The sequence below is a fragment of the Magnolia sinica genome, chromosome 4 (assembly GCF_029962835.1).
Source record: "Magnolia sinica isolate HGM2019 chromosome 4, MsV1, whole genome shotgun sequence".
In the NCBI taxonomy this organism is placed as follows: Eukaryota; Viridiplantae; Streptophyta; class Magnoliopsida; order Magnoliales; family Magnoliaceae; genus Magnolia; species Magnolia sinica.
In genome coordinates this window covers 86088058-86111214 of record NC_080576.1, presented here as the reverse complement: position 1 = coordinate 86111214, position 23157 = coordinate 86088058, and the positions used below count along the sequence as shown (strand labels likewise).

General features: G+C 36.7%; 1 long non-coding RNA gene across 1 annotated transcript; it reads right to left on the bottom strand.

The window, feature by feature from the left end:
- Positions 1-3957: 3957 nt before the first annotated feature.
- Positions 3958-4755, bottom strand: LOC131244582 (uncharacterized). Its single transcript, XR_009170407.1, has 4 exons — positions 4696-4755; positions 4522-4613; positions 4332-4439; positions 3958-4246 (listed from the first exon to the last, which is right to left on the bottom strand). It is a non-coding gene; the product is annotated as an uncharacterized LOC131244582 (long non-coding RNA).
- Positions 4756-23157: the final 18402 nt, after the last annotated feature.

The following is a 23157-nucleotide window of genomic DNA, read 5'->3' as shown; positions in this document are numbered from 1 at the left end:
GGGTTGTGAATTTGTTTTTATTATTTTCTAATGAAATTTCAAAATTTCTAGCATTTATTTCTATTTTTTTATTTTCCCCCGTGGATTCGAGGCATCTCTGTGAGGAGTGCAGAGAAGCTCTGAGGATTTGGAGTAGTTATCCCCTTGAGAAAGACGGTGATCAACCTCATCACACCCATCCCTGCGTCAGGCCCACTAGAGTGGGGCCCCTGTATAGGTGGCACGGTGGCCACGGTGACCCACATATGGTAGGGTCCATCATGATGTATGTTATACCCACATTGTCCGTCCTAGGGCCATGGGGTGGTCAAGCACCACCCTGCCACTTGTGCACATCCATGCCGTCCATTCCCTTCACTATGAGCCCACCTAGAGTGGGGCCCACTCTTGATGCATATGTATTACCAAGCTGTCCATCCGGACAGCCATGAGAGCCGCCTTGTATGGGTTTCTTGCGCCCAAATGGGGCAGCCGGTTGGCCTGCATGGCGCAGCCCTTCTCGATGTTTTGTTGTATTTTGGACTAAATACTCTTGTTGGTGTGGCCCAGCTAGATGGGGCCCACCTTGATCTATTTATTGTGCACATTTTCATTTAAGCATGCTGTCAATTGCGGTTGCTAAGTTGGGATATTTTCCATTTGAGAACTTTACGTGTCTGATTCTGCAAGTATTTTGCCAATTTGGGCACGTGGGACCCCCACCTGGACTACCAAGCCTATACCTATGTCTGGAGGAATGATGTTCTACTTGGGCCCAAATAGACCCCACTTGATTGGGAACTAGATCCCAAAATGGGACCGGGCAGAGTTGCGCAGGATATTTCGGTGCAGAAATTCCAATCACCCATGTTCTTCCTTGTTCCAAAAATTTTCTGTACGCATTTAGTAGGCCATACCTTATGGTTTTTGAAGGCCATACATAGTTCTACCAAGGACACCTGATGGTACACTGGAAAGTGACCCCATTTGTTAGTGGGATGCATCCAAAAATGGCCAAAAACCATTTCTGAACCATTTTCTGCACAACTCTTCCAAGCACCCAAGTTTGAGCTTTCACCAAAAATTGTATATGCATGACTAAGGAGGGCTACCTGACTTTTGAAGCCCATATACAAGGCTACCAAATTTCCATTTCCTTCCATAAGAGTGGGCTCCGTGTGATCACAAAACAGACTAAAACAATGGTCCAAAACCAATTCTGTGCTGAAAATCTGTCTATTCTGAAATTCGTGTGGGGCCACATCCGTGGGGTCCACCTCCTTTCCAAGGCATCTGATGGACTATCTAGGTCCTAGATATAAATTCTTAGGTGATGGTGGGCCCAAAATCTTAAATGAGCCTTTTGTGTGTGGGTCATGTCTCAATCTAGTACGAGGGCCTCGTCATTGTTGGAAAGGAGTGTTATTTAATGTCGTGATTTGAGTGGTAGATAACTCTGCTGTCCACGTATCTCTCTTGGGTTTTGAGTGTCCTTGGGCCCACCCAAATGAAGAAACATTAAGGCCCAAGCGGGCTACCTTGTATGAGCTGCACCCTTGCCAAATGAGGCCCACTTAGTATATTGTATAAACTTATTATTATTATTATTATTATTATTATTATTATTATTATTTATCTTGTTGAACATGTGGTGGACAACATTGTTGTCCATTTGTTTCTCCTATGTCATAAGAGGCTTTGGTCCCATCTAAATGAAGCAAATGTAAGGCCCAATTGGGCTCAATACTAAGGGAAATACTTGGGACTAGGAAGCCCGTCACGGTACCTTCCTTAGGCTGTTAGGTATGCCCATTGCCTAGTGGACAACGTGCTTTGCACACTAACACTAGTCAATTGGACCGGACCTAGTGAGGCCCAATTTGGATTGTATAAGCCATATAAGTTGGTCCTTTCCTTGGTTTACTTGTGTGTGTAGCTAGTGGGCCCAATATGATGTGGAATGTGTAAAATGTTGGTATGACACTTGATGATCTTTGTGGCGTTACATTAGTGATTGGTACAAGGGTTACACTGATGTTTGCTAATAACATTTTCTTTACATTGTTATGACACTTTCTTTATATTGACATGACACTTTTTTTATATTGACGCGACACTTATTTTATATTAGAGGTTGCATTGCTCTTACATTCAAGTTAGCATTATTTTATATTGATTTAATTATACTTTATGTTTAATGCGGTATTACACATCTCATGCATAGTTCTTATGATTGTATGTTATCATTTTCCATTCACATCATGCTTGCGTGACTTGGATAATGGCTAATTCATGACCCTACGACTTGGTACATTTTCAAGAAACCCTTAGGAGATGGGGTTATCCTGCATGTATGTATAACTTGCATAATATGGTTGCATGACTTGTATGATGGACTCATGCATTCACACATTGTATGATGCATTTGCATCCACACCCTAACGATATCAGAGTTGTGGCCACCACCAGATCCACTACAAGAAATACCACTTTTAGCGACAAAAATTTTCGTAGCTAAAACCCTTTAGCGACGAAAATTTTCGCCCCTAAATTCGTCGCTAAAAGACCGACGTACAAGGACTTTATTGGCGAAAAATTCAATTCCTCGCTAAAGCAAGCTTTTTAGCGACGAAAATTTTCATCGCTAAAAAAACTGTACAAGACTTTTAGCAGCGAAAATTTTCGCTGCTAGAAAAATTCGTTACACTTTTAGCGACGAAAATTTTCGTCGCAAAAAAACCTGTACAAGACTTTTAGCAGCGAAAATTTTCGTCGCTAAAAAACCTATATAAGACTTTTAGAAAAAATTCATTACACTTTTAGCGACGAAAATTTTTGTCGCTAAAAAACTTGTACAATTTTCGCTGCTAAAAAAATTCATTACACTTTTAGCGACGAAAATTTTCATCGCTAAAAAACCTGTACAAGACTTTTAGCAGCGAAAATTTTCGCTACTAGAAAAATTCGTTACACTTTTAGCGACGAAAATTTTCGTCGCTAAAAAAACTGTACAAGACTTTTAGCAGCGAAAATTTTCGTTGCTAAAAAATTCGTTACACTTTCCTAAAAAATTTTCAAGACTTTTAGCAGCGAAAATTTTCGCTGCCAAAAAATTGTTCCACTTTTAGCAACGAAAATTTTCGTTGCTAAAAAAACTGAACAATACTTTTAGCAGTGAAAATTTTCGCTGCTAAAAATTCGTTCCACTTTTAGCGACGAAAATTTTCGTCGCTAAAAAACCTTTACATGGCTTTTAGCAGCGAAAATTTTCACTGCCAAAAAATTCGTTACACCTTTAGAACGAAAACTTTCGTCGCTAAAAAACTTTATAGGACTTTTAGCAGCGAAAATTTTCGCTGCTAAAAATACAAAACTTTTAGCTACGAAAATTTTTGTCGCTAAAAGTCCATTTTTTTTTTAATATACAGCTCAAAATTCTGTACAAAATTCCTGATATACACCTATTAATAATATATTTCATCATATTCATCTTGATATACACCTATTATATAATATATTTCATCATATTCACATTCACATCCTTCTAAATTAACCCAAACCCAAACATAAACTACATTCATCCAAACCCAAACATAAACTACATTTATCTAAACACAAACAATCTTATCCGCATCACATTCATTCACGCATAAATATATACAAATTTAACGTCATAAACAAATATACAAAAAATCACAAAGATGAAGGCGGAGGTGGTGGGGCATCGGTGGGTAACCGTGCAGCGATAACCTGAAAATCTCTATCATCCGTCGCTCATGCTGCACCCGCATCTCCTCCATCCACCTCTCCCGTTCCTCCCTCTGCTTCGCGAGCTGATCGTCCATCCTCCTCTCCTGCTCCTCCCTCTGCCTTTCCAGCTCCTCCTCCATCCTCCTCTCTTGCTCCTCCCTCTGCCTCGCCAGTTACTCCTTTATCCTCCTCTCCTGCTCCTCCCCCTGCCTTGCCAGCTAATCCATCATCTTCCTCTCCTGCTCCTCCCTATGCCTGTCCAGCTGATCTTTGATGTCATCGACGACGACCCGTAGCTGTGAACCTCTCTCTCTGCGGTATCAGCTCGGCGTACGGCGTTGTCGCCAACGACGATGGATCGGCTGGAGGCAGCTCTGGCGGGTGCCATGAGCTTGGCACCATGGCCAAACCCACGCACATATTCAGAACGGGTGCCAAGCACCTGACTCAGGATCTCTAGCTCACTCCGCTGAGTACCATCAAGAGTGGGCTGACTGCGTAAGGTGTCCATCTCCTCCTGTAATGAAAACATATGAATTTTCATAATAAATGACATTATTATAATTTAATGCAAATAAATTTTACATTGTAAGAATCTTTACTCAAATCTCGCTGGCTCTAGGATGTACCCAAGATCCCGTCGCCTGTCGATAGTGAGTCCCTTTGTAGAAGTCTACTGGTCCGGGCTCCTGGTCAGTAAGGGAATCTCGCTGCGCAATCAAAAAGACAATAGAATTAATATAAATACATGGAAAGAATATATAAACGTAATAATTACCAGTACTTTCTTACCATGTCGTGACGAAGTCGTATAAATGACTTTAACCAGCTACGTGGTTCACTTCTAACTTTCCTCTGTTGTCAGAATTTATTTTGCTCCTCTTCTGAACATATTATTCATAATACATTGTTATTAATTATGAATTTAATTATTACGTTAAGATATCATAAATATGTAAATATTACCTGAAAAGAATCAGACGAAAACCTATCGCAGAGTATCTGCCAGTCCTCATTGGTCACGTGTAGTAGTGCGGCCTCCTCATGGCTCATGCATCGCTTGTACTGCCAGTGTAACTTACTGTGGTAATCCTTGAACCGCTCCTTTATCATGTCGTCGACAACATGGGAGATGTGCGGAACACTCAAATTCAAGTCAAATTTATCCTGCAGTTTCGTAAATAATAGATTAAGACAATAAACTTATTAAGAAAATAACTTAACCGTAAATGAACTTTTATAAAATAAATTTTAATTTACTAAAATTTACCTGAAGGTGCTGACAGATGAGCTGCCGTACATCATCTGTCACATCTCCCCAACGGGGAGTGGTGGGGGGATCAGATATTGGCATAAGACACCGACCTCCGACGTAAACAACATGGCATTATTCCCAACAGGTCTAATGCAGTCCTGTGGGAACTCTACCGTCACCCTACCCTCATGTGTAAGTCGCTCTAAAAGCAACCCGCACGTGGGTCCACGTCCTCGTCGGCTGGTCGACGACGCTGTTGCAAAAGAAATTTGTAAATCTAAATATAAATAGAAATCATTAAAAGAAATATACATATAGACTTACATGCAGTGCCCGATGTATGCGCGACTGAGGGATCAGACGCCTGCGATGTAACATGTGGCGGTGATGCTGGCTCCGTCGCAGCATGGGTAGAAGGGGTAGATCCAGTGCGCGAACGACATACTCTCCCACCTGGTGCCATCATTGAATATGTGCGAGCTACGAACTTATAAATTTAAACAATGTCAATACAAGTGGAATATACTAAAATATTAAACAAGTAGTGTTGATGGTACAATGCATTTATGCTTATGCTTAGAGAGATGATTAAAATATGATTAAACCATTACACTATAATGCAAGCAGAATATAATAAAACTGTAAACTTTGATTTATAACCATTGAAAATTCTATTATACATTGTCATTTTATATTAAATACACATATTTCGTTGTAATACGAAAAAAGTTTGAGGTAAACTATCCGAAGTACTCCCTGCGTAAGTTATCGTATGCTTCAGAAGCATATGTCATTTCGTGTGAAGCACTCGACATATTTACAGCCAACATGCCAGTCACAATAGGAGAAATCTGGTCTCTTTGGACTCCATTCAGATGTGCAAGTGACAGAGTCGCATCTTTCATATCTCATTTCCCATGGTTATATATCTCCATCAGCCCCGAAATTTCTTTAAGATGGCATAATCTTTCCTCTGAGTCATCGTTGATATATTCCACTCTACACTCATCGACCAGACCGAGTATCTTTATGGCCCTACCAGAAGAAGATAGGACCGAAACGTCCATTTGCAACAGCTGATGAAGTATGTTGCATGATTCTGCTACGCTCCAGTTTAAGGAGGACATGATCAGAAATTGACTCAACTGCAAATGTGGATTATAAACAAGTCAAAAAAAAAATTAATCATGACTTGTAATTTTCACGTATACATGGAATACATAAATTATTCAAATTGAAAAATGACATGTAAATCATGTGTACATTTAATAATTGTCGTCTGTATCACTATCGCTTAGGGCTATTTCTTCACCATCACTATCGCTGATCAGTATTTCATCCTCATTATCCGTAACGTCGTCATCAATGAAACCGCTATCATCTGTAACAATATCACATATTATTGAGGCATCGACATGATCAGGTGGCACATCATCTCTATCTAATTGCACCACATCAATATCAACACTTGAATCAGTCCCTCTATCCCTAGATGGCATGTCTTCTTGATATGCTTCTTCAACCCTAAACGTGTCATTTCTCCCGTCCTCGCTATCTTCAACTTCTGGTACGGGAACGTCAAATACGTTATTGGGCTTTATTTTTCGCACCACGTGCCAAGAGCCGCCTAAGTTGGTGTCAGCGAGGTAAAATACTTGTTCGGCTTGGCTGGCGAGGACAAATGGGTCGTCCTTAAACCACTTTCGAGATAAATTTACGCTCGTAAAGTAGTTGTCAGTCTGTATTCCCAACTTCTTATTTCCAATGTCCCACCAATCACATCTAAATAAGTACACCCGCTTTCTCATACAATAATTCAACTCAATAATATCTGTCAAAATGCCATAAAAGTCAATTTCATCCACCTCATTTGTTCTCTTCACAACCACCCCACTATTTTGTGTGGTCCTGTACTTCTCGCGTTCTTCGGTGTGAAACTGAATCCTGTTTACAATACAACCTGTATATCTAGATACACGTCTATCAGGGCCACATGCCAGTGAGTATCATGCATCAGACGCATCCGTAGAGTTGCTCGTGCGCAACGTCTTTATCTATTATCATGTACAGAATATAATTGTTTAAGAATTTTCATAAGTTGAAATAATATGCAATACAACGAAAATGCTAAGTGTGGTGAGGTACAATGTGAAATCTTACACGTTTGGCGAACCATTCTAGAAACTGATCCTGATGCATTCGATCATAATTTGTGGAGAATTTGGACTTCATCTCGTCTATGTGTTCGCTACACATAAATGGCACGTCATCAGAAAGAACCATTAAGATCATCGTATGTAGAGAAAATAATAATCGAGGGAAGACTTACTCCATGTACGACTCTATTTCTTCACAATTATGCAACACATACCACCACCCCTTTGCTAGATCCCCAAGGTCCATATCCTGAAACGTCGGGGATCCTAAAGGACGAACGTTATGTGCAAATATAGATATGAGTCCTTGTCCATGCTCCTGCCCTTCATCGGCATTCCGATCTTCTCGGTTGAATCTAGTCTCTATGCCATAAAGATACATGAAGCAAAATGTAAGGCACTCATTATCAATGTATGTTTCAGCTATCGACCCCTCCGGTCGTGCCTTATTCCTCACAAATCATTTCAGTGTGTGAAGGTATCTATATATAAAACCACTATCTTATACATATGAAAACATGGATATATGTAATTTATGGAATGAATAAAAATTTTAACATATTAGTACCACCTTTCGATCGGATACATCCAACGATATTGTACTGGGCCTGTAAGCTTCGCCTCGTGCGGTAAGTGAATCGCTAGGTGTACCATGACATCGAAAAATTCAGGTGAAAATATTCTTTCAAGTTTGCAAAGGATTACGACAATGTCCCTCTCCAATCGTTTAATAACATCTACATTCAACGATCTCGAACACAAATCCTTAAAGAATATCCCCAACTCAATCAGTGCCGCACTGATATCCTTGCTCAAGAATTCATGAATCGCAACCGGCAGTAGGCATTGCAGAAGGACGTGACAATCATGACTTTTCATTCCTGTTACCTTACAGTCCGTAACGTTTACGCGCTGAGATATGTTTGACGCATACCCATCGAAAAAACTTCACCGATCTCAACCATTCACATAAATGCTTTCTCTCTAGTTTTGTCAACGTGTAGTAGGCTGCTGGTATAATATACGAATTTTCATGTGGTTGCAAGTGCAACTCTTTCCTTAAACCCATTTATTATAGATCTAATCGAGCCTTAAAACTATCTTTTATTTTCTTCTCTATGTTCATCAATGTTTTGAAGACATTGTCACATATATTTTTCTCAATATGCATGACATCTAAGTTGTGTCACAATTTCAGATCACTCCAATAGGGCAACTCAAAAAATATGCTCTTCTTTCTCCAGTTATAGTCCAATACTGTACGTTTTCTCTTCTTCAAGTGTGATGCCTTACCAAATCTAATTTCTCCAATGTTACTCAGTTGTTGCATCACGTCTTCTCCAGATAGCGCTTTCGGAGGTGGCCTATGATCTTGTTTTTCATCAAAGATCATCATCTTCCTACGCCAACTATGATCGCTCGGAAGGAAGCGACGATGACCTATATAACACGTTTTCCTACCATGCTTCAATGACAATGAACAAGTCTCAATACCACATGTAGGACAAGCCAACTTGCCCTTCGTGCTCCACCCAAACAAATTTTCATACGCGAAAAAGTCATTTATTGTCCACAAGACCGCTGTATGCAATCGAAATGTCTGTCCTACAAATGTATCATACGTTTGTACACCTTGAGTCCACAACTCGTTTAACTCATCTACTAACGGTCGCAAATACACATCAATGTCATTCTCGGGTGACCTGGGTCCAGGAATAAGCAATGACATCATGAAATATGACTCATTCATATACAATCAAGGAGGTAAATTGTAGGGCATAAGTACCACTGGCCGCATACTATACGAGCTACTCATATTACCAAATGGATTAAAACTATCACTTGCAAGGCCTAGTCGAACATTGCGAGAATCCTCTGCAAACCAGTCATGTTGCTTGTCAAAATTTTACCAGGCTTCAGCATCTGCAGGGTGCCTCAGTGTACTATCATCATGAACGCGTTTCTCCTTATGCCACCTCATATCTTTAGTCGTCTTACGAGACATAAACAATCTTTGTAATCTGGGTTTCAATGGAAAGTACCTTAACACTTTTCACAGAATTTTTTTACCCCTGTCTCTGTCATTCTTCCACCTAGACTCTCCACATTCTTGACACTCTTCAGCCTTATCATGCTTTTTTTGATATAAAAAATAATCATTTATACATGCATGTATGAGTTCATAACCAAGGCCCAAGTCTCGCATCAAGGATTTTACCTCATAATGAGACTTTGGCAATGTCTCACCGTCTGGTAATGCTTCTTTCAACAACTCAAGCAACATGTCGAACGATTTGTTACTCCAACGATTTATTGTCTTTAAATGAAGTAACTTTATAAGAAAATTCAACTTGAAGAAGTTCTCACACCCCGGATAAAGTGGACGTTGCGCATCCCTCAACAACCTACTAAACTTTTTTGATTCGACATCACCCATTAGAGGAATATCTTGGCTACTGCTTGTCGCTACAAAATCAGTATCTGTAGTTGTTCCGCTGAACACATCCCGTATGATATCTTGTATTTCGTTAACGTCTTCATCCTCGTCATTTGGCACAATTGGGTCAGCAAGGACTTTAGTGGGCTCAACTCTATGAGTCATATCTTCACCATGATAGATCCACCAATTGTAACCCTGGTCAATCCTAACTATGAACAAATCGTCCTCTACTTTGTCTAAAGTCTTATATATCATGTTCTTGTATTTTCGACATGGACACCTAATCCTATTCCTTGAATCTGCTCGATTTTGCGCAAATTCCATGAACTCTTGAACCCCTTGTTTATACTCTGGGCCAAACCTGTTCTTAGCTCGCATCCAACTCTTATCCATGTCTACAATGAAAAGACTAAAGTCAGTTTACAAAAATAACTTTAAGATTAGGCTAGGTTATAGGTTTAGGTTATATGTTTAGGTTTAGGGAATAGAGACTAGGTATAAGTTTAGGTTTAAGTTTAGGGAATTGGAGTTGAGATTAGGATTAGGTGTAGGTTTAGGTTTAGGGATTTAAGTTTAGGTTATAGATTATAAGTTATAAGTTATAGGTTATAGGTTTAGGTTAAGGTTATAAGTTTAGGTTAAGGTTATAAGTATAGGTTTAGGTTATAGGTTAAGGTTTAGGTTTAGGTTATAAGTTTAGGTTTTGGGATTTGAGAATAGATTTAGGTTAAGGTTATAAGTTTAGGTTAAGGTTATAAGTACAGGTTATAGGTTAAGGTTATAGTTTAGGTTAAGGTTATAATTATAGGTTATATGTTAAGGTTATAGTTTAGGTTAATGTTATAAATATAGGTTATAGGTTAAGGTTAAGGTTTAGGTTTTGGCTATAGGTATAGGTTTTGGGATTTGAGAATAGGTTTAGGTTAAGGTTATAAGTATAGGTTAAGGTTATAGGTTATAGGTTTAGGTTAAGGTTAGGTTATAGGTTATAGGTTTGGGTTAAGGTTTAGGTTATAGGTTATAAGTATAGGTCATAGTTTAGGTTAAGGTTATAAGTATAGGTTATAGGTTAAGGTTATAGTTTAGGTTAAGGTTATAAGTAGAGGTTATAGGTTAAGGTTAAGGTTTAGGTTTCGGCCATAGGTATAGGGTGAGCTACAACGCAACTATAGGGTGAGTTGCAACACAACAGATGAATATATATATCTTGGCAACGAACATGACATGTAGATAGAATGAAATTTCTGTTTTTGAACTAGAACGACATGCTTTTTGTTTTTTGGATGATAGATTATGAAATATGATAAGGTCACATAGAAGTGAATGAAGGGAAAAATATAAATATTAGCTTGATGACGTATCCTTACTATTTATGTGGTGTAGTCTTCTTGAGCATATGTGATTTGAATAGTGGTTAGAATTTCTTCAATCTTAGATCCATTTCGTGATATTTCTCTTGAGATCTGCATATGTGATTTGAATAGTGGTTGGAATTTCTTTCATTTTTAGTTTATTTTTACTTGAATTTTGTTGAGATGGTTAGCATTGGATTCTTAATTGAATAAACTTCCCTGGATCTGTTGATTTGATTGGGTTTTCACTTTTGATTCTTCTGATATTTTCATTCTAATCTATAACCTAAACTTATAACCTTAACCTAAACCTAAAACCAAAACCTAAACATATAACCTAAACTTATAAACTAAAACCTAAACCTAAACCTATAACCTAAACCAAAACCTATAACCTTAACCTAAACCAAAACCTATAACCTAAACCTTAACTTATAACTTATAACCTATAACCTAAACTTATAACCTTAACCTAAACTTAAAACCCAAACCTAAACCTATAACCTAAACCTATAAGCTAAAACCTAAACCTAAACCTAAAACCTAAATGTATTCTCAAATCCCTAAACCTAAACCTACACCTAATCCCAATCTCAACTCCCTAACCTAAACCTAAACCTAAACTTGAAAACCCAAACCTAAACCTAAACCTACACCTAATCCCAATCTCAACTCCCTAACCTAAACCTAAACCTAAACTTGAACACCTAAACCTAAACCCGATCCCGAACCCCAACCCAATGTCCTAAACCTAAACCTTAACCAATTCTCAATTCCCTAAAGCTACAACCTATAACCTATAACCTAAACCTAAACCTAACCTAAACCTATAACTTAAACCTATAACCTTAACCTATAACCTAAGCCTAAACCTAAACCAAAACCTATAACCTTAACCTAACCCTAAACCAAAACCTATAACTTAAACCTATAACCTTAACCTAAACCTAAAACCTAGACCTAAACCAAAACCAAAACCTATAACCTTAACCTAAACCATAACCTATAACCTATAACCTAAACCTAAACCTAAACCAAAACCAAAACCTATAACCTTAACCTAAACCTAAACCTTAACCTATTCTCAATTCCCTAAAGCTATAACCTATAACCTAAACCTATTCTCAATTTCCTAAAGCTATAACCTATAACCTATAACCGAAACCTAAACCTGTAACCTACACTTACAACTTAAAACCTAAATGTATTCTCAAATCCCTAAACCTAAACCTTAACCTATTCTTAATTCCCTAAACCTTAACCTATAACCTAACTTAAACCTAAACCTATAACCTACACTTACAACCTAAAACCTAAATGTATTCTCAGATCCCTAAACCTAAACCTACACCTAATCCTAATCTCAACTCCTTAGCCTACACATAAACTTGAAAACCCAAACCCAAATCCAAACCCGAACCCGATTTCCTAAACCTAAACCTTGACCTATTCTCAATTCCCTAAAACTATAGCCTATAACCTAAACCTAAACCTATAACCTTAACCTAAACCTATAGCAGAGAAAAGCACAATTATCCGACCTACAAAGGACATAATGCAAATGGTTACTTAAACAAGAGGAGCATGAAATGCCTTACCAATTGCAGCTAGGCGTTGTTTCTTTTCTGCAATTCTTTCCTCCCTGCTGAGTGGTTTTTTGAATCCAAGTTCAGCTGTTGCTATCTCTCGCTATTTTCTTTGGGCTGCAAGGCGCTCTGCAAAGCTGTATGCAGTTAACATTAAATGCATCAGCAAAAATTGTTGAGCTAAAGGATGAACTTTTTTCAAAGTCCAGCTTGAGAATCAGTTCTCATATTTTCTTTTTCCTTTCTCTTCCGGCTTTGTTAATTTTAAATCATCTATTAAGAAAGAACATAGTTGTCCTTCTGACTGCCGTCATATCTCCAGTAGGGAAACTTCGACTCAACAACGATTGTATAGTATTCAGGTACTGTCAAAAAACATGTACAATGGACAAAGTGAATGGGAAGTTGATAGATAAACTCTAAACTAGAAATACAAATCTACAGATCGACATACAAACACTTTACTATGTATGCATGTGTGTTTGTGTAGACACAAGGTGAAATTTGTTTCTGGTGAAGCTTATCCCTTGTACATTTTCTTGTTATTTTAGTGATAAAAAGATAACCTCTTCGGGGCATGAAATCTATTATTGCTACAGCAGCGACTACCATGGATTAGAGAAGTTTAAACTCATCAAGCTCATTAATCAAACCGACGCTAGTTATGTCAGGACAATGTCTAAATCAACGACACATTTGGTGAGTTTTGAAATGAAGGAATCAATTATAGTACCGGTTTGAGTGATGAGATTGATGAGTTACTTTCTCATGAAATATAGTCTGGCTAAGGATTTGGGAACAAAATTAGTTAACCATCTTCGGTTTGAGAATTGCATGAAGGAAGGGAAACGCCTACCAGAGGGTCCATATACCATGCAGAGGTATTATTGTTATTCCTTGTGCTGCTTAAATAGAAAAGCCAGAACTACATTTTAATAGTTATATTTTTCTTTTTTGTTTGGCTGTGAATTGTATGGTTATCATTCCAATCTTCATATACCCTTCTCTATCTCCTTCACCCCCCCCCCCCCCCCCCCCTCCAAAAAAAAAAAAAGTTTTTGCTTCTATACTATTGTTTTTCAATGTTGAATTTTCCATTAAGGTGACTTTTGTATGGTAGTTAAAATAAATAAATTATATGAATATGGTGAAGACTGGTCCCACTGGCATCATAAATTTTGGTTGTTTATGTACCTAGACAAGAAGGGAGTTTTTCAATTAATTTTTTTTATTTTTATTTTTAATATCCTTTCATGAAAAGGTTGGCAAGTCAAGCGAAGAACGCGTCCTTTCAGCAAGCCATACTACAAGAAAATCATCAGCAACTTCCTCAAAGAAAAAGATGCATAGAGAATGGACACGGATTAGGTGGATCCCTGACTGTGGGGCCCACCACGCCCCATAGTCAAGGATCCACCAAAGCCCTGCTCACATAGAATGAGATTTTGTAAAGATCATCAGGTTAGGTCAGTCCTTGAGAAAATCACCAGCAGCTTTCTTAAGTAAAAAAAAAATAATTATACATATCAGGTAATTAGGGCATTTATGGCCCACCAGACCAAAAATTCTAATCACTGTATATGTGCTACATTTAAGACAATTAGCCGTTTATCCACACCTTCCTTCCATTTGAAGAGATCATTTTAGGATAATTTCCAAAGAGTGAGTTAAATCCAAAGCTCAAGTGGACCCCAACACTAGACCAACTAAAATTTGAAATAAAAAATTAGTTATATTGAAACCCAACAATGTTATACTGCTATTTAACATATAAAGTTGAACCGAGTAATAAGTATTACTTGGGTTAGTTCTTGTGTGGGCCACTCTTGCCATCTTCGTTCTAAAGATTCCTGTGAATATGTGTATGATTTAATATACACCCCAGTCCTTGAGAATTTTTAAAATTTCTCTCTTCATTTGGTCTTTATTTCAGCTTCATGATGGCTAATGACCTTTACTCATTTTTCGATGTGCAGGTACAAGTTCGAGTTCCCTACTCCTGATGATAGACTAGGCCTGCCCATAATAAGTTTCAGATATTCTAGCATGCTTATTTCACAATGACTTGGCTCTATTTTGACATTGTTGCAGGTAATCGTTTGACAAAGGATGAGTTCTTGACATTACAACATGGATTAGAAAAGCCCAAGGTATTGCTTGAAGTTCTACCTGTGAAATGAGAACTATCACTTTTGTATGGATGCTTTCCAATTTTATCTTTCTAACCTACACCCCAGTCCTCAGTCTCCTTATAGGGTGTTAATGGCTTGGCTTTTAATGGACATCATTTTGAATAAAGGAAATACACAATGTTCAGTCAACTAATTTTACTAGGACCAACAAATTGTACATGTGTTGGCCTGCCATTTGGTGATCCATAACTGTCTAAGTGAACGCTTTGAAGGAATATAGATACACTAGTAATGCAACCCTCATCACATATAATGTTATATCAACATCTTAGTCATAATCAACTCAAAATCAACCTAGTACATAGAAGGAATATAGATACACTAGTAATGCAACCCTCATCATATATAATGTTATATCAACATCTTAATCATAATCAACTCAAAATCAACCTAGTACATAGAAGGAATATAGATACACTAGTAATTCCCCTCAATATCTTCATATGGATGTTTCTTGCTTTACTTACCTTTTATGTTATTTTTAAATGTATTAGCTCGAAATTGATGGAGCAGATCCGGATGTGCGTCGGAGCTATCCAGATGTTGAGCGGGGGTCCCTGGAAGGTGGGAACCGCTGTTATGACCATGATGAAGCTGTCCATTTCCTATGGACAACATTGGAGGGGCCTGGCCATTTGAACAGGCCGTGTTTATGTATTTGCTCGAAATTGATGGAGCAGACCCGGATGTGCGTCGGAGCTATCCGGATGTTGAGTGGGGGTCCCTGGAAGATGGGAACCGTTGTTATGACTATTATGAAGCTGTCCATTTCATATGGACAGCATTGGAGGGGCCTGACCAATTGGAGCAAGCCGTGTTTATATCTGTATTTGCTTGAAATTAATGGAGTAAACCCGGATGTGTGTCGGAGCTATCCGGATGTTGAGCGGGGGTCCCTGGAAGATGGGAACCGCTGTTATGACCATGATGAAACTGTCCATTTCATATAGACAGCATTGGAGGGGCCTGACCAATTGAAGTAGGCCGTGTTTATATCTGTATTTGCTCGAAATTAATGGAGTAGACCCGGATGTGTGTCGGAGCTATCTAAATGTTGAACAGGGGTCCCTGGAAGATGGAAACCGTTATTATGACCATGATGAAGCTGTCCATTTTCTATGGACAACATTGGAGGGGCCTGACTAATTGAAACAAGTTGTGTTTATATCTGTATTTGCAGAGACCACAACTTTAACCTAAATCACATCCTAAACCTATAACTTATAAACTAATCTCAATTCCCAAAACCTATAACCTACACTTATAACCTAAACCTAAATCTATAACCTAAACCCTAACCTTAACCTATAACCCATAACCTTAACCTAAACTTATAACCTTAACCTAAACCTATTCTCAAATCCCAAAACCTATACCTATAACCTAAACCTAGACCTTAACCTAAACATAAACCTATACTTATAACCTATAACTTAAACCTAAACCTAAACCTTAACCTTAACCTAAACCTATAACCTAAACTTATAACCTTAACCTAAACCTATTCTTAAACCCCAAAACCTACACCTATAACCTAAACCTAGACCTTAACCTAAACGTAAACCTATACGTATAACCTATAACCTAAACCTAAACCTAAACCTTAACCTAAACCTTAAACCTAAAACCTTAACCTAAACTTATAACCTTAACCTAAATCTATTCTCAAATCCCAAAACCTAAACTTATAGCCGAAACCTAAACCTAAACCTAAAACCTTAACCTAAACTTATAACCTTAACCTAAACCTATTCTCAAATCCCAAAACCTATACTTATAGCTGAAACCTAAACCTAAACCTAAAACCTAAAACCTAAATATATTCTCAAATCCCTAAACCTAAATCTACACCTAATCATAATCTCAACTCCCTAACCTAAACCTAAACCTAAACTTGAAAACCCAAACCTAAACCCGATTCCGAACCCGAACCCAATTTCATAAACCTAAACCTTAACCTATAACCTATACTTATAACCTTAACCTAAACCTATTCTCAAATCCCAAAACCTATACCTATAACCCAACCTGAACCCGATTTCCTAAACCTAAACCTTAACATATTCTCAATTCCCTAAAGCTATAACCTAAAACCTAAACCTAAACCTAAACCTAAACCTAAAACCTAAATGTATTCTCAAATCCGCAAACCTAAACCTACACCTAATCCTAATCTCAACTCCCTAACCTAAGCCTAAACCTAAACTTGAAAACCCAAACCTAAACCCGATCCCGAAACCGAACCCAATTTCCTAAACCTAAACCTTAACCTATTCTCAATTCCCTAAACCTTAACCTATAACCTAACTTAAAACTAAACCTATAACCTACACTTATAACCTAAATCTAAAACCTAAACTTAAACCTAAAACCTAAATGTATTCTCAAATCCCTAAACCTAAACCTACACCTAGTCCTAATCTCAACTCCGTAACCTAAACCTACACCTAATCCTAATCTCAACTCCGTAACCTAAACCTAAATTTAAACTTGAAAACCCAAACCTAAACCCGATCCCGAACCCCAACCCGATGTCCTAAACCTAAACCTTAACCTATTCTCAATTCCCTAAAGCTATAACCTATAAGCTATAACCTAAACCTATCACTTAAACCTATAACCTTAACATAAACCTAAAACCTAAACCTAAACCTAAACCAAAACCTATAACCTTAACCTAAACCAAAACCTACAACTAAAACCTTAACATATAACCTATAACCTATAACCTAAACTTATAACCTATAACCTATAACCTATAACCTAAACTTATAACCTATGACCTAACCCTAACCTAAACCTATAACCTAAACCTAAACCTATAACCTAAATGTATTATCAAATCCCTAAACGTATAACCTATAACCTATAACCTATAACCTAAACCTAAACCTAACTTAAACCTATAACTTAAACCTATAACCTTAACCTAAACTTAAAACTTATAACCTAAACCTAAACCAAAACCTATAACCTTAACCTAAACCTAAACCTAAAACCTAAACCTATAACCTATAACTTATAACCTATAAGCTAAACCAAAACCTATAACCTAAACCTAAAACCTAAACCTATAGCCTATAACTTATAACCTATAACCTATAACCTAAACCTAAACCTAAACCTATAACCTAAACCTAAACCATAACCTAAACCTATAAACTAAAACCTAAACCTACACCTAAACCTAAAACCTAAATGTATTCTCAGATCCCTAAACCTAAACCTACACCTAATCCCAATCTCAACTCCCTAACCTAAACCTAAAGTTAAACATGAAAATCCAAACCTAAACCCGATCCCGAACCAGAACTCGATTTCCTAAACCTAAACCTTAACCTATTTTCAATTCCCTAAAGCTATAACCAATAACATATAACCTATTACCTAAACCTAAACCAAAACCTATAACCTAAACCTTAACCTATAACTGAAACTTATAACCTATAAACTAACCTTAACCTAAACCTAAAACCAAAACCTAAACCTATAACCTAAAACCTAAATGTATTCTGAAATCCCTAAACTTAAACCTACACCTAATCCTAATCTCAACTCCCTAACCTAAACCTAAACCTAAACTTGAAAACCCAAACCCAAACCCGATCCCGAACCCGAACCCGATTTCCTAAACCTAAACCTTGACCTATTCTCAATTCCCTAAAGCTATGACCTATAACCTAAACCTAACTTAAACCTATAACCTAAACCTTAACCTATAACCTATAACCTATAACCTAAACTTATAACCTAACCTTAACCTAAACCTAAACCTAAAACTAAACCTACAAACTAAAACCTAAACCTAAAACCTAAAGGTATTCTCAAATCCCTAAACCTAAACCTACACCTAATCCTAATCTCAACTCCTTAGCCTAAACATAAACTTGAAAACCTAAACCTAAACCTGAACCCAATTTCCTAAACCTAAACCTTAACCTATTCTCAATTCCCTAAACCTTAACCTATAACCTAACTTAAACCTAAACCTATAACCTACACTTATAACCTAAAACCTAAATGTATTCTCAAATCCCTAAACCTAAACCTACACCTAATCCTATTCTCAAATACTTAAACTACACGTAAACTTGAAAACCCAAACCTAAACCCGATCTCGAACCCAAACCCGATTTCCTAAACCTAAACCTTAACCTATTCTCAATTCCTTAAAGCTATATAGCCTATAACCATAACCTATAACCTAAACCTAAACCTAACGAAAACCTATAACCTAAATCTATAACCTTAACCTAAACCTAAAACTTAAACCTAAACCTAAACCAAAACCTATAACCTTAACCTAAACCAAAGCCTATAACGCATAACCTATAACCCATAACCTAAACCTAAAACTAAAACCTAAACCTATAACCTAAACCTATAAACTAAAACCTAAACCTAAACCTAAACATAAAACCTAAATGTATTCTCAAATCCCTAAACCTATACCTATACCTAATCCTAATCTCAACTCCCTAACCCAAACCTAAACCTAAACTTGAAAACCCAAACCTAAACCCAATCCTGAACCCGAACCCAATTTCCTAAACCTAAACCTTAACCTATTCTCAATTCCCTAAAGTTATAACCTATAACCTATAACCTAAACCTAAACATAAACCTAAACGTTAACCTATAACCTAAACGTTAACCTATAACCTAAATGTTAACCTATAACCTAAACCTTAACCTATAACCTAAAACCTAAAACCTAAACCTAAACCTAAAGCCTAAAACCTAAACCTAAACCTAAACCTAAACTTAAAACCTAAACCTTAACCTAAACATAAAACCTAAAACCTAAACCTAAACCTAAACCTATAACCTAAACCTATAAACTAAAACCTAAAATCTAAATGTATTCTCAAATCCCTAAACATAAACCTATACCTAATCCTAATCGCAACTCCCTAACCTAAACCTAAACTTGAAAACCCAAACCTAAACCCGATCCCGAACCCGAACCCAATTTCCTAAACCTAAACCTTGACCTATTCTCAATTCCCTAAAGCTATAACCTATAACCTAAACCTAAACCTAAACCTAACCTAAACCTATAACCTTAACTTAAACTTAAAACCTAAACCTAAACCTAAAGCAAAACCTATAACCTTAACCTAAACCAAAACCTATAACCTAAACCTTAACCTATAACCTATAACCTGTAACCTAAACTTATAACTTATAACCTAACCTTAACCTAAACCTAAAACCTAAACCTAAACCTATAAACTAAAACCTAAACTAAAACCTAAAACCTAAATGTATTCTCAAATCCCTAAACGTAAACCTACAACTAATCCTAATCTCAACTCCTTAACTTAAACCTGAGCCCAAACTTGAAAACCCAAACCTAAACCCGATCCCGAACCCCAACCCGATGTCCTAAACCTAAACCTTAACCTATTCTCAATTCCCTAAAGCTACAACCTATAACCTATAACCTAAACCTAAACCAAACCTAAACCTATAACTTAAACCTATAACCTAAAACTAAACCTAAACCAAAACCTATAACCTTAACCTAAACCAAAACCTATAACCTAAACCTAAACCAAAACCTAAACCTAAAACCTAGACCTAAACCTAAACCAAAACCTATAATCTTAACCTAAACCAAAACCTATAACCTATAACCTAAACTTAAACCTAAACCAAAACCTATAACCTTAACCTAAACCTAAACCTTAACCTATTCTCAATTCCCTAAAGCTATAACCTATAACCTATAACGTAAACCTAAACCTAAGCCTAAAACATAAACCTAAACCTAAAACCTAAATGTATTCTCAAATCCCTAAACCTAAACCTTAACCTATTCTCAATTCCCTGAACCTTAACGTATAACATAACTTAAACCTAAACCTATAACCAACACTTACAACTTAAAATCTAAAAGTATTCTCAAATCCCTAAACCTAAAAGTATTCTCAAATCCCTAAAGCTATAACCTAAAACCTATAACCAAAACCTATAACCTAAACCTAAACTTATAACTTATAACCTAACCTTAACCTTAACCTTAACCTAAACTTAAAACCTAAACCTAAACCTAAACCTATAAACTAAAACCTAAACCTAAACCTAAAACCTAAATGTATTCTCAAATCCTTAAACCTAAACCTACACCTAATCATAATCTCAACTCCTTAGCCTAAATATAAACTTCAAAACCCAAACCCAAACCTAAACCCGAACCCGAACCCAATTACCTAAACCTAAACCTTAACCTATTCTCAATTCCCTAAACTACAACCTATAACCTATAACCTAAACTTAAACCTAACCTAAACCTATAACCTTAACCTAAACCTAAAACCTAAACCTAAACCTAAACCAAAATCTATAATCTTAACCTAAACCTTAACCTATAACCTATAACCCAATAACCTAAACTTATAACCTTAACCTAAACCTAAAACCAAAACCTAAACCTATAACCTAAACCAAAACCTAAACCTAAAACCTAAATGTATTCTCAAATCCCTAAACCTAAACCTAAACCTAATCCTAATTTCAACTCCCTAACCCAAACCTAAACCTAAACTTGAAAACCCAAACCTAAACCCGATCCTGAACCCGAACCCAATTTCCTAAACCTAAACCTTAACCTATTCTCAATTCCCTAAAGTTATAACCTATAACCTATAACCTAAACCTAAACATAAACCTAAACGTTAACCTATAACCTAAACGTTAACCTATAACCTAAATGTTAACCTATAACCTAAACCTTAACCTATAACCTATAACCTAAAACCCAAACCTAAACCTAAAGCCTAAAACCTAAACCTAAACCTAAACCTAAACTTAAAACCTAAACCTTAACCTAAACATAAAACCTAAAACCTAAACCTAAACCTAAACCTATAACCTAAACCTATAAACTAAAACCTAAAATCTAAATGTATTCTCAAATCCCTAAACTTAAACCTACACCTAATCTAATCTCAACTCCCTAACCTAAACCTAAACTTGAAAACCCAAACCCAAACCCGATCCCGAACCCGAACCCGATTTCCTAAACCTAAACCTTGACCTATTCTCAATTCCCTAAAGCTATAACCTATAACCTAAACCTAAACCTAAACCTAAACCTAAACCTATAACCTAAACTTAAACCTAAAACCTAAACCTTAACCTAAACCTATAACCTTAACCTAAACCAAAACCTATAACCTAAACCTTAACCTATAACCTATAACCTGTAACCTAAACTTATAACTTATAACCTAACCTTAACCTAAACCTAAAACCTAAACCTAAACCTTAACCTATAACCTATAACCTAAACTTATAACTTATAACCTAACCTTAACCTAAACCTAAACCTATAAACTAAAACCTAAACCAAAACCTAAAACCTAAATGTATTCTCAAATCCCTAAACGTAAACCTACACCTAATCCTAATCTCAACTTCCTAACCTAAACCTGAACCTAAACTTGAAAACCCAAACCTAAACCCGATCTCGAACCCCAACCCGATGTCCTAAATCTAAACCTTAACCTATTCTCAATTCCCTAAAGCTACAACCTATAACCTATAACCTAAACCTAAACCAAACCTAAACCTATAACCTAAACCAAAACCTAAACCAAAACCTATAACCTTAACCTAAACCGAAACCTATAACCTAAACCTAAACCAAAACCTATAACTTAAACCTATAACCTTAACCTAAACCTAAAACCTAGACCTAAACCTAAACCAAAACCTATAACCTTAACCTAAACCAAAACCTATAACCTATAACCTAAACTTTAACCTAAACCAAAACCTATAACCTAAACCTAAACCTAAACCTAAACCTTAACCTATTCTCAATTCCCTAAAGCTATAATCTATAACCTATAACCTAAACCTAAACCTAAGCCTAAAACTTAAACCTAAACCTAAAACCTAAATGTATTCTCAAATCCCTAAACCTAAACCTTAACCTATTCTCAATTCCCTAAACCTTACCCTATAACCTAACTTAAACCTAAACCTATAACCAACACTTACAACCTAAAACCTAAATGTATTCTCAAATCCCTAAACCTAAAAGTATTCTCAAATCCCTAAAGCTATAACCTAAAACCTATAACCAAAACCTATAACCTAAACCTAAACCTATAACCTGAACTTATAACCTATAACCTAACCTTAACCTTAACCTTAACCTTAACCTAAACTTAAAACCTAAACCTAAACCTATAAACTAAAACCTGAACCTAAACCTAAAACCTAAATGTATTCTCAAATTCTTAAACCTAAACCTACACCTAATCCTAATCTCAACTCCTTAGCCTAAATATAAACTTCAAAACCCAAACCTAAACCCGAACCCGAACCCAATTTTCTAAACCTAAACCTTAACCTATTCTCAATTCCCTAAACCTACAACCTATAACCTATAACCTAAACCTAAACCTAACCTAAACCTATAACCTTAACCTAAA